An 8,230-nucleotide genomic window follows, 5' to 3' on the forward strand; every position below is an offset into this window, starting at 1 on the left:
AATGGGAAGAGACTATGTTTGTTTCTATTTTATTCAGATGCTTAGCAGGTGTTGATGTTATTTTCAAATGTTGATGTATAGTAAGGAATAGTATTCCCCAAGGAACACCATGAACCATTTTAATGAGGCAATGGAAAAAAAGAAGCTGCTATTAGTATAGCTCTTTTCCCCACCCCTGGAATTTCCTTAGTCATCAGATCAGAGTTTTGAGCTAAGAATGCATGACTTGGTTACTGAAAATGTTGCTTCAATGCTTGTTGGGAGAAAATGGCATAGACTAGCTAATAGTGAAGATAAATAGATTATCAGTAATTTCTGATATTACCCTGATCTATGTTTTAAATCAAACCTGCCCTGAATGTCAGTATATGAATGACTAAAAATTTAATGCAGTACAAATAGCCCAACCAAGTGCTACTTTTTTCTTCTTCCTTTAACAAGAAACACAAGATGGCCTTTTTTCTCTTTCACTTGAAAAAATTATGTATTTCTTTCAAAAACCCAGACATTTGCACTTTATTGCAATTTGTGCTTTGTACTGCACAAGGAAGGACTAGCAAAACAAGCTGTTCTTCAAACGTAGCTTTAAAAAAAACAACAGAATGAGCTCAAAATGGCACTAAGTTTGGATATCTGTTTGTATATATTTATAAATTAAGCCACAAGAACTGAGTTGGGTCAGATAAAGAGATTATCTAGTGCAGTGTTTCTCAACCTCAGCAATTTTAAGACAAGTGGACCTTGAGCCTGGACTGACTACAGGAAATCTTACGTCTCAATGCCACACACATGGATCTGTGAGTGCTTGGTACTATGCAAAGTCAACAGGTCACTAAGGACCTGCATGCCGGCAGTATGCTTCAGCAGCCAGAAAATCCAACATAGTCCGAAGCTGTATTAACAGAGGGATTGAATCAGGTTCACGAGTAGTGTTAGTACCACTTTATAATGTCTTGGTAAGATCACACTTGGCATATTGCATCCAGTTTTGGTCACTATTATATATAAAAAAGACGTTGAGACTCCAGAAAGAGTGCAGAGAGAAGCAACAAAGTTAATTAGGGGACTGGAGGCTAAAACAGGTGAAGAACAGTTGCAGGAATTAGTTATGTGTAGTTTAATGAAACGAAGGACAAGGGAATGATACGATAGCAGTATTTCAATATTTAAGGGAGTCAACTTATTCTCCAAAGTACCTGAAGGCAGAACAAGAAAAAATGGATGGAAACTAATCAAGGAGAGAACCAAGCTAGAACTAAGAAGAAATTTCCTGACAGTTAAAACTATTAATCATTGGAATGGCTTGCCTTCAGAAGCTGTGGATGCTCCATCACTGGATGTTTTTAAGAAGAGATTGGACAACCACTTGCCTGGATTGGTATAGGTCGCCTGCTTGAGCAGGGGGTTGGACTAGAAGACCTCCAAGGTCGCTTCCAATTCTGTTATTCTCTTATTTGACCTTCCTCAAGAACTCAAAGGGACTGTGGAAGACAACATTGGAAGTCACTTCAAAGTATCACCATAAATGGTCATTAAATATGGCATATATTAAGATGATGCACTGCCTCTGCTGCTGTTCTATATAGGCTTGAACCCCCTCAGTCAGATAACGACAAGGACTGGATATGGATACAAGTTCAAGAGTGGAACTACCATCAGTCAGCTCTTCTACATGGATGACATTAAGCTGTAAGCAGAGTGATCGAAGCGTTGATCCACCTGACAGGGATCTACAATGAGGACACTAGGATATCATTCGAACTGGAGAAGTGTGGTGGGATGGGAATCATGAGAGGGCAAGTAGTTAAGATCAATAGGGTGAAACTACTAGTGAGCCACATAACAGATATATAGACCAGCTATAAGTACTTTGGTATCCAACAACCACATGGTAACCAGGATGAGGAAGCAAGGAAGACAACTAGTAGTAGTACCATCAAAGGATAAGACAAGTCCTGAGGAGACAGCCAGTGAAGATCCTTGCCATGAACACATATGACCTGCCAGTCATCAGCTATCCTGCCAGTATAATGAGCCTGCCAAAGCAGGACATGAAGGCTGCCTATGTGAAGGCATCCTGTGCGCTCCCACAGGGTCTTCTCAGGGTACCGCCGGTAAAAGATTGCCGGCGGATAACACCCAGGGGGAGGGCCTTCTCTGTGGGTGCACCTGCCCTTTGGAACCAGCTGCCCATAGAGCTTAGGACTGCCCCTGACCTTCGCTCATTCTGCCGGGACCTGAAGACTTGGCTCTTTGAGCTTTCTGGCCTGGACCGAGAGTATTAATTGGGGTTTTAATTGGATTTTAATTGGGGTTTTATATTTATTCAAGGTCTAAATGTAATCATTTTAACTGTTCTTAATTTTTGTAATTGTTGTATTGTTATTTTAAAAACCTTGTGAACCGCCCTGAGTCCTACGGGAGAAGGGTGGTATATAAGTCTAATAAAGATAAGAAGAAGAAAGATGGAGATTTCCACTCCAAATCCAAACACCCAGAAGTTAGGCTAGGCATATCCAGCTCCTGCAACTGTTCATCCTATGTTTTAGCCTCCAGCCCCTATTTCCTATTTCGCTCATATGTAAGGATATTAATAATTAAGTTGCTTAACCCAAAGGGAATAGCGGGATAGGTATTTGTGCATCTACAAAACATGCATCGGTTCAGTAGCAATAATTCTTTTAATGGGAATAATTTCTTCATTACAGCAATATATAAACACAATAAATAAATATTTCACTCTGCACATAAAAATTGTACTTAATCTGTTTGCTTTGTATAGATGCCCATTTCATCAAGTAGCTCATGATACAGCTTTATGAAAAACAAAAAAGACTTAATACACTATATGTAAGCTAGCAGTGGTAACATACTGATACACCTTATGGAATATCTTTAGGTTAAGGTTTACTCTTCCCACTCAAACAAATTAGTGTTTTTTTTAGAAATCTATGCAGATGCTCACAGTCCCAAGCAATAGTAATTTATATACTTGTAAAAAAGGGGATCAAAATTTCACATTTGGCTTTGTGAAATTTTAAGCATTTCTTGAGCTATGGTGGTACTCAATTAGGATACATAAAAGTTCTGAAGATGGCATAAAGGTGCATTAAAATTGGCAGAGAATTTAGGGATTTCCTTCTTCCTCTTCCTCTATGAAGTAAGATAGGCCATCTGCTTTGTCAGCTACACTTCTGAACCAAATGGATAATTTTATTACTGCATTACTTTTAGTTTCTAACCTTAAGCTACAAGTTTTAATACTTGTATTACTTTATTAGACCACCTGCTGCCGGCGTCAACTCCCCTCCGCCCCGTGCGTTCCCACAGAGAGGGCCTCCTCAGGGTGCCTCCAGTCAGAGAATGTCGGCTGGTGGCCCCCAGGGGGAGGGCCTTCTCTGTGGGCGCTCCGGCTTTGTGGAACCAGCTGCCGGTTGAGCTCCGGATGGCACCGGATCTCCGCTCCTTCCGGCGCGGGTTAAAGACCCATTTATTTGAACAAGCTGGCCTGGCCTGATGGGGAATCACTTATGTTTGGTTCTAATTGACGAGGACTCAGAGTGGTTTAACAATGAACGAGTTTATTGAATACACAAAGTCAACTGTCAACTGTCAAATGTTGCAACCCTTTTATAGAGAAAGCCTTTGAACTGTAACCAATCAATGGAGTCTCTTTTCCCGCTCCTAGGTTGTGGCGTCCAATGAATGCACCTTAATTTCCCGCTCTGAACCTTGCTAAGCTGCAATGTGTTTGCAATCTCTTGCTTGCCCTGTTAATAACTATTTACATACACAACACCCCTTACCCCCCCGTTGATGTTATTTCTTTACGAAATCCTTTAGGTATTTTGGTGGCCTATGTATTCTAGAAGGGTATCTGTTACTTTGGCTGCTAGGGACCCCTCTTCCTGGTTGACTGCTTGGCTGCTTGTCACTGCTGGGCCTGGGCTCTGGGTTACTGGCTTCAGATGTGCTGTCTTGTGTATTAGTTTGTGTTTGTAATTCAGTGGTCACTGGCCTACTTCGCAGGGGTATTTCCCATTCCATTTGACTGAATTGTTGTTGTTGGTTGCGAGGGAATGAGTCCTTTTGCCCCTCCTCTACGCCACTCTCTGGCCTGTTGTTATCTGTACTGTTTCCCCTTACTATGCTTAGGTCCCCCTCAACTGGCACACAACCACTGGATCTTTTCCTCAGCTGGTCTATGTGTCTTTTACAGATCCTGTTCCCTTCCCCCTCAATAGTGTACGACAGGGGACCTAAGATTTCAGTCACCACCCCTGGAATCCATTTGTCCCCTTGGGCATAGTTTCTGGCCCAGATCAAATCCCCCACTTTAAATGTTCTGTTAGGAATGTCAAATTCAATGTTTGTTTGCAGTCTGTCAGGGTGCAATCTGTCCAATTTTGTGGATAGTCTCCTGCCCCACCTCATTTCAGCTGGACTTTTCCCTGTAGCAGAACATGGGGTCGTGTGCTGAGCCAACAAGAACTCTGCCAGTCTCTGATGCCAATCACCTCGAATAATTCTTTTTAAAGCGTCCTTCGTGGTCCTCACATTTCTTTCAGCCAATCCGTTGGTGGAGGGGTGGAAGGGTGCTGAAGTCTTGTGCTTAATCGAGTTGGCCTTGAGGAAATCCTGAAATTCAATAGATGTGAATTGTGGCCCGTTATCAGACACAATTAAATCCGGCAACCCGTGAGTGGCAAAGAGGCCCCTTAATGCCTGTATTGTTCTGCCTGAAGTTACTGAGCTGACCGGTACTACCTCTAGCCATCTAGAGTAGCTGTCAACCACTACTAGGAACGTTAACCCTTGGAAGGGTCCAGCAAAGTCAATATGAATCCTGGACCAAGGATTCCTAGCTTGTTCCCATTTATGTGTGCGGATATGTTGTTGTTCAGGCCTGGAACGTTGGCACAGATGGCAATTGGCAACACATTCCTCAATGTCGTTGTCCAGTCCTGGCCACCACAAGTGACTCCTAGCCAACGCCTTCATCCTTACTATTCCAGGATGTCCCTCATGCAATTCAAGTAGAATAGCTGATTTGTGGATTCCTGGAATAACTACACGAGTTCCCCAGAGTAAGCAACCCAAATGAACTGACAGTTCATCTTTCCTCCTGAAATATGGACTGTATATTTCATCCGGTTTGGCGTTAGGCCAACCGCTCATGACCCAGGTCATTACTCTCCTTAAGGTGAGGTCCTTATTGGTTGCCTCAGCAATGTCTTTTGCAGTTAAGGGCAAATCAGGAATGTCCTGTAGGGACATTATTTGTCCCACTGGGGCAGGGTCCTCCTCTGTTGTGCTTAGGGGCAATCTGCTAAGAGCGTCTGCATGACCCATGTCCTTGCCTGGTCTGTATTGGAGGGAAAATGAGTATGCTGAGAGGAAAATGGACCATCTCAGCATCCTGGGTGACATAATTTGGGGAGTCTGTTTATCTGTGGTAAACAGTCCCAGCAAGGGTTTGTGGTCCGTCAGTATAGTAAAGTTCCTACCATACAGGTAGTCGTGGAACTTTTTAACTCCTGCCACTATGGCTAATGCCTCCCTGTCTATTTGCGCATAGTTCTGCTCTGCCTTGGTTAGTGTGCGGGAGTAGTATGCAATGGGTCTTTGTATTCCCTGGTTGTCTAAGTGGCTGATCACAGCCCCTACGCCATAGGGCGAAGCATCGCACGCCAGGTAGATTGGTTTGTTTTCTATAAAGTGGGTTACAGTTGAATTACTGGAAAGGATGTCTTTTAAAATTTGGAAACTTACTTTGTGCTTGTTCTGCCACTGCCAAGGGGTCTTCTTATCTAAGAGTCTGTGTAAGGGTTCTGCAATGGCAGCCTTGTGTGGCACAAACGTGTGGTAAAAATTTACCAAGCCAAGGAAGGCCTGTAGTTCCGCCTTGTTCCTTGGTTCTGGGGCCCCTTTGATTGCTTTAATTTTTTCAGGGGTAGGGTGGATTCCACTTTTGTCAATCCTGAACCCCAAAAAATCAGTGGATTTAACCCCTATGCTACATTTTTCCTTCTTTAGTTTCAACCCAGCCTTCCTAAACCTACCCAGTACCTGTTCCAGCCGCTCTACTAATATTCCTTCATCCTTTCCAGCTATTAGGACATCATCAAAGTAAGGGCATACTCCAGGTATGCCCTTTAAGGTCCTCTCCATCACTTCTTGGAAGATGCCTGGAGCTGCTGCAATTCCAAATTGCAGTCTGTGGACTCGGAACGCCCCCTTGTGGGTAACGATCGTCTGTGCCTCTGCAGCCTCTTTAGAAACAGTCAACTGTAAGTACGCATGCGCCAAGTCTAACTTGGCGAAGATGGCGGCGTCCTGGATCGTGGCGAGGACCTGCTTCACCGTCGGGACCGGGTAAGCATGCTTTTTCATTCCAATGTTGAGGGTGGCTTTGTAGTCAGCGCAGATTCTCACATCCCCATTGGGTTTGAGGGGTGTGACAATCGGCGTTTCCCACAAACCGCCCTCAACAGGTTCTAATACTCCTTGGCCTACAAGCCGGTCGAGCTCGGCCTCAATTTTTTCCTTTAAGGCAAAAGGCACCCTTCGGGCCTTAAGCCTGATTGGTTTTACTGAGGGGTCTAGGTTGAAGTTAATGGGGGGCCCTTTGTACATGCCCAGAGATCCATCGAATACGTCTGCAAATTCATTGCAGACGGATTCGAGGGTCTTATTTTTAATCACTGAATTTATTCCCCCGATCCAAATTCCTAGGGCAGGGAACCAATTAAGTCCGATTAAGCTAGTCCTATTCCCCTCTGTAACTATTAGTTCTAAGACCCCCTTAAACCCCTTAAATTTTACACTAAGGCTGGTCTTTCCTTTTACTTTTATTGGACTTTTTTGAAAGTCCATTAATTGAATATTTGTTGGACTAAGTGGAATTCTTTTTCCACTTCTTTGTTCAATTCTCTCAAGGGTTTCAGTGGAAATTATCGACACTGAAGCCCCTGAGTCAATTTCCATTCTGCAAGGGACCCCTTGCAGAAGGACTGTGATTTTTAATTTTCCATCCAGAAAATTGTGACCACTTCCCAGCCTTCTCCTATTGACTCGCGCCACCTCCCCTAGATTTGGAATTTTAACCCGGTTTTTAGGGGACTCCTTGCCACTAGCAATAGGGGTTACCTTACCCTCAGGCCACACATCGACTTCGTTCAGACGGTTGTCGCGAGCGCGGTTTCTGCAGATGGCCTGGATGTGGCCGGTCTTGCCACATGCCCTGCACTTGGCGGTACGGAATCGGCAGGATGCGCGGGGATGGTTGCCGCCGCAGCTGCCGCATCGGTTCTGGCTGTCGTTGTCGCGCGGTCTGGTTGCGGTGTCCCGCCACGGTCGTTGTGCTCCGGTCGGTTGTCTTTGCGGAGTTGCGGGTTGTTGACGGCGGCCAGGTTCGGGCCCCTCGCTTTGTCTAGGTGCCATCTTTCCAAATCGCCTGGAGACTTCGGCGATCTCTTCCTCCCACTGCTGGTCCACCTCCCCGCAGTCCACATAGCCCGCTTGGTTGATCTCGGGCGCTGCTGCCATGCTACTGCGGGGGGGGGTCGCGATACCCGGTTGACTCGTAAGTTAGAAGTTCGTCGAGCACTTCCTGCAAATCGCCGGTGGGTTTGGCGATTATTCTGTTTTGTAGTTGTTCATCACGCAAGCCCAGTACTACTCTGTCCCGAATTCTTATTTCTAAATTATCGTATTTACATCGTACTGCGGCTTCCCTGACGGCAGCGACAAACTTTTGTATGGACTCTCCCGGTCTCTGATTCCTCTTTTCGAAGATGCGCCGCCAAAAGAGTTCGGACCTTCGGGGTGTAAAGTGGACCTTTAATTTAGCGAGGAGGTCGGCATAAGGCACGCTAGAGACTGGTTGCGGTTGACACAATCCGACAGCGACTCTGTAGACCGGTGTGCCACAGATCGTCAATAATGCCGCCGCTTTTTTACGGTCGTCTGTGATTCCGTTCACAGGAACCCTTCGACTTGACCGATGTATTCTTCCCAATCTTCAGGGAAGTTTGGGTCGAATTCCTTCAATGACCCGATTTGCGCCATTCGGAGAATTTTTTTCTTATTCTGCCGCGGCCGCTCGGTTGACTGTGACTCGCTCTGAATTTGCCGCCTTTCGCGACAATTCCGCCGGTTCTCTGGTCTTCTGTCTATCCCACCTTCGTCACCAGTTGTTTGGTTCTAATTGACGAGGACTCAGAGTGGT

Source organism: Vipera ursinii (genome assembly GCF_947247035.1).
Source record: "Vipera ursinii genome assembly, chromosome: 2".
Lineage (NCBI taxonomy): Eukaryota > Metazoa > Chordata > Lepidosauria > Squamata > Viperidae > Vipera > Vipera ursinii.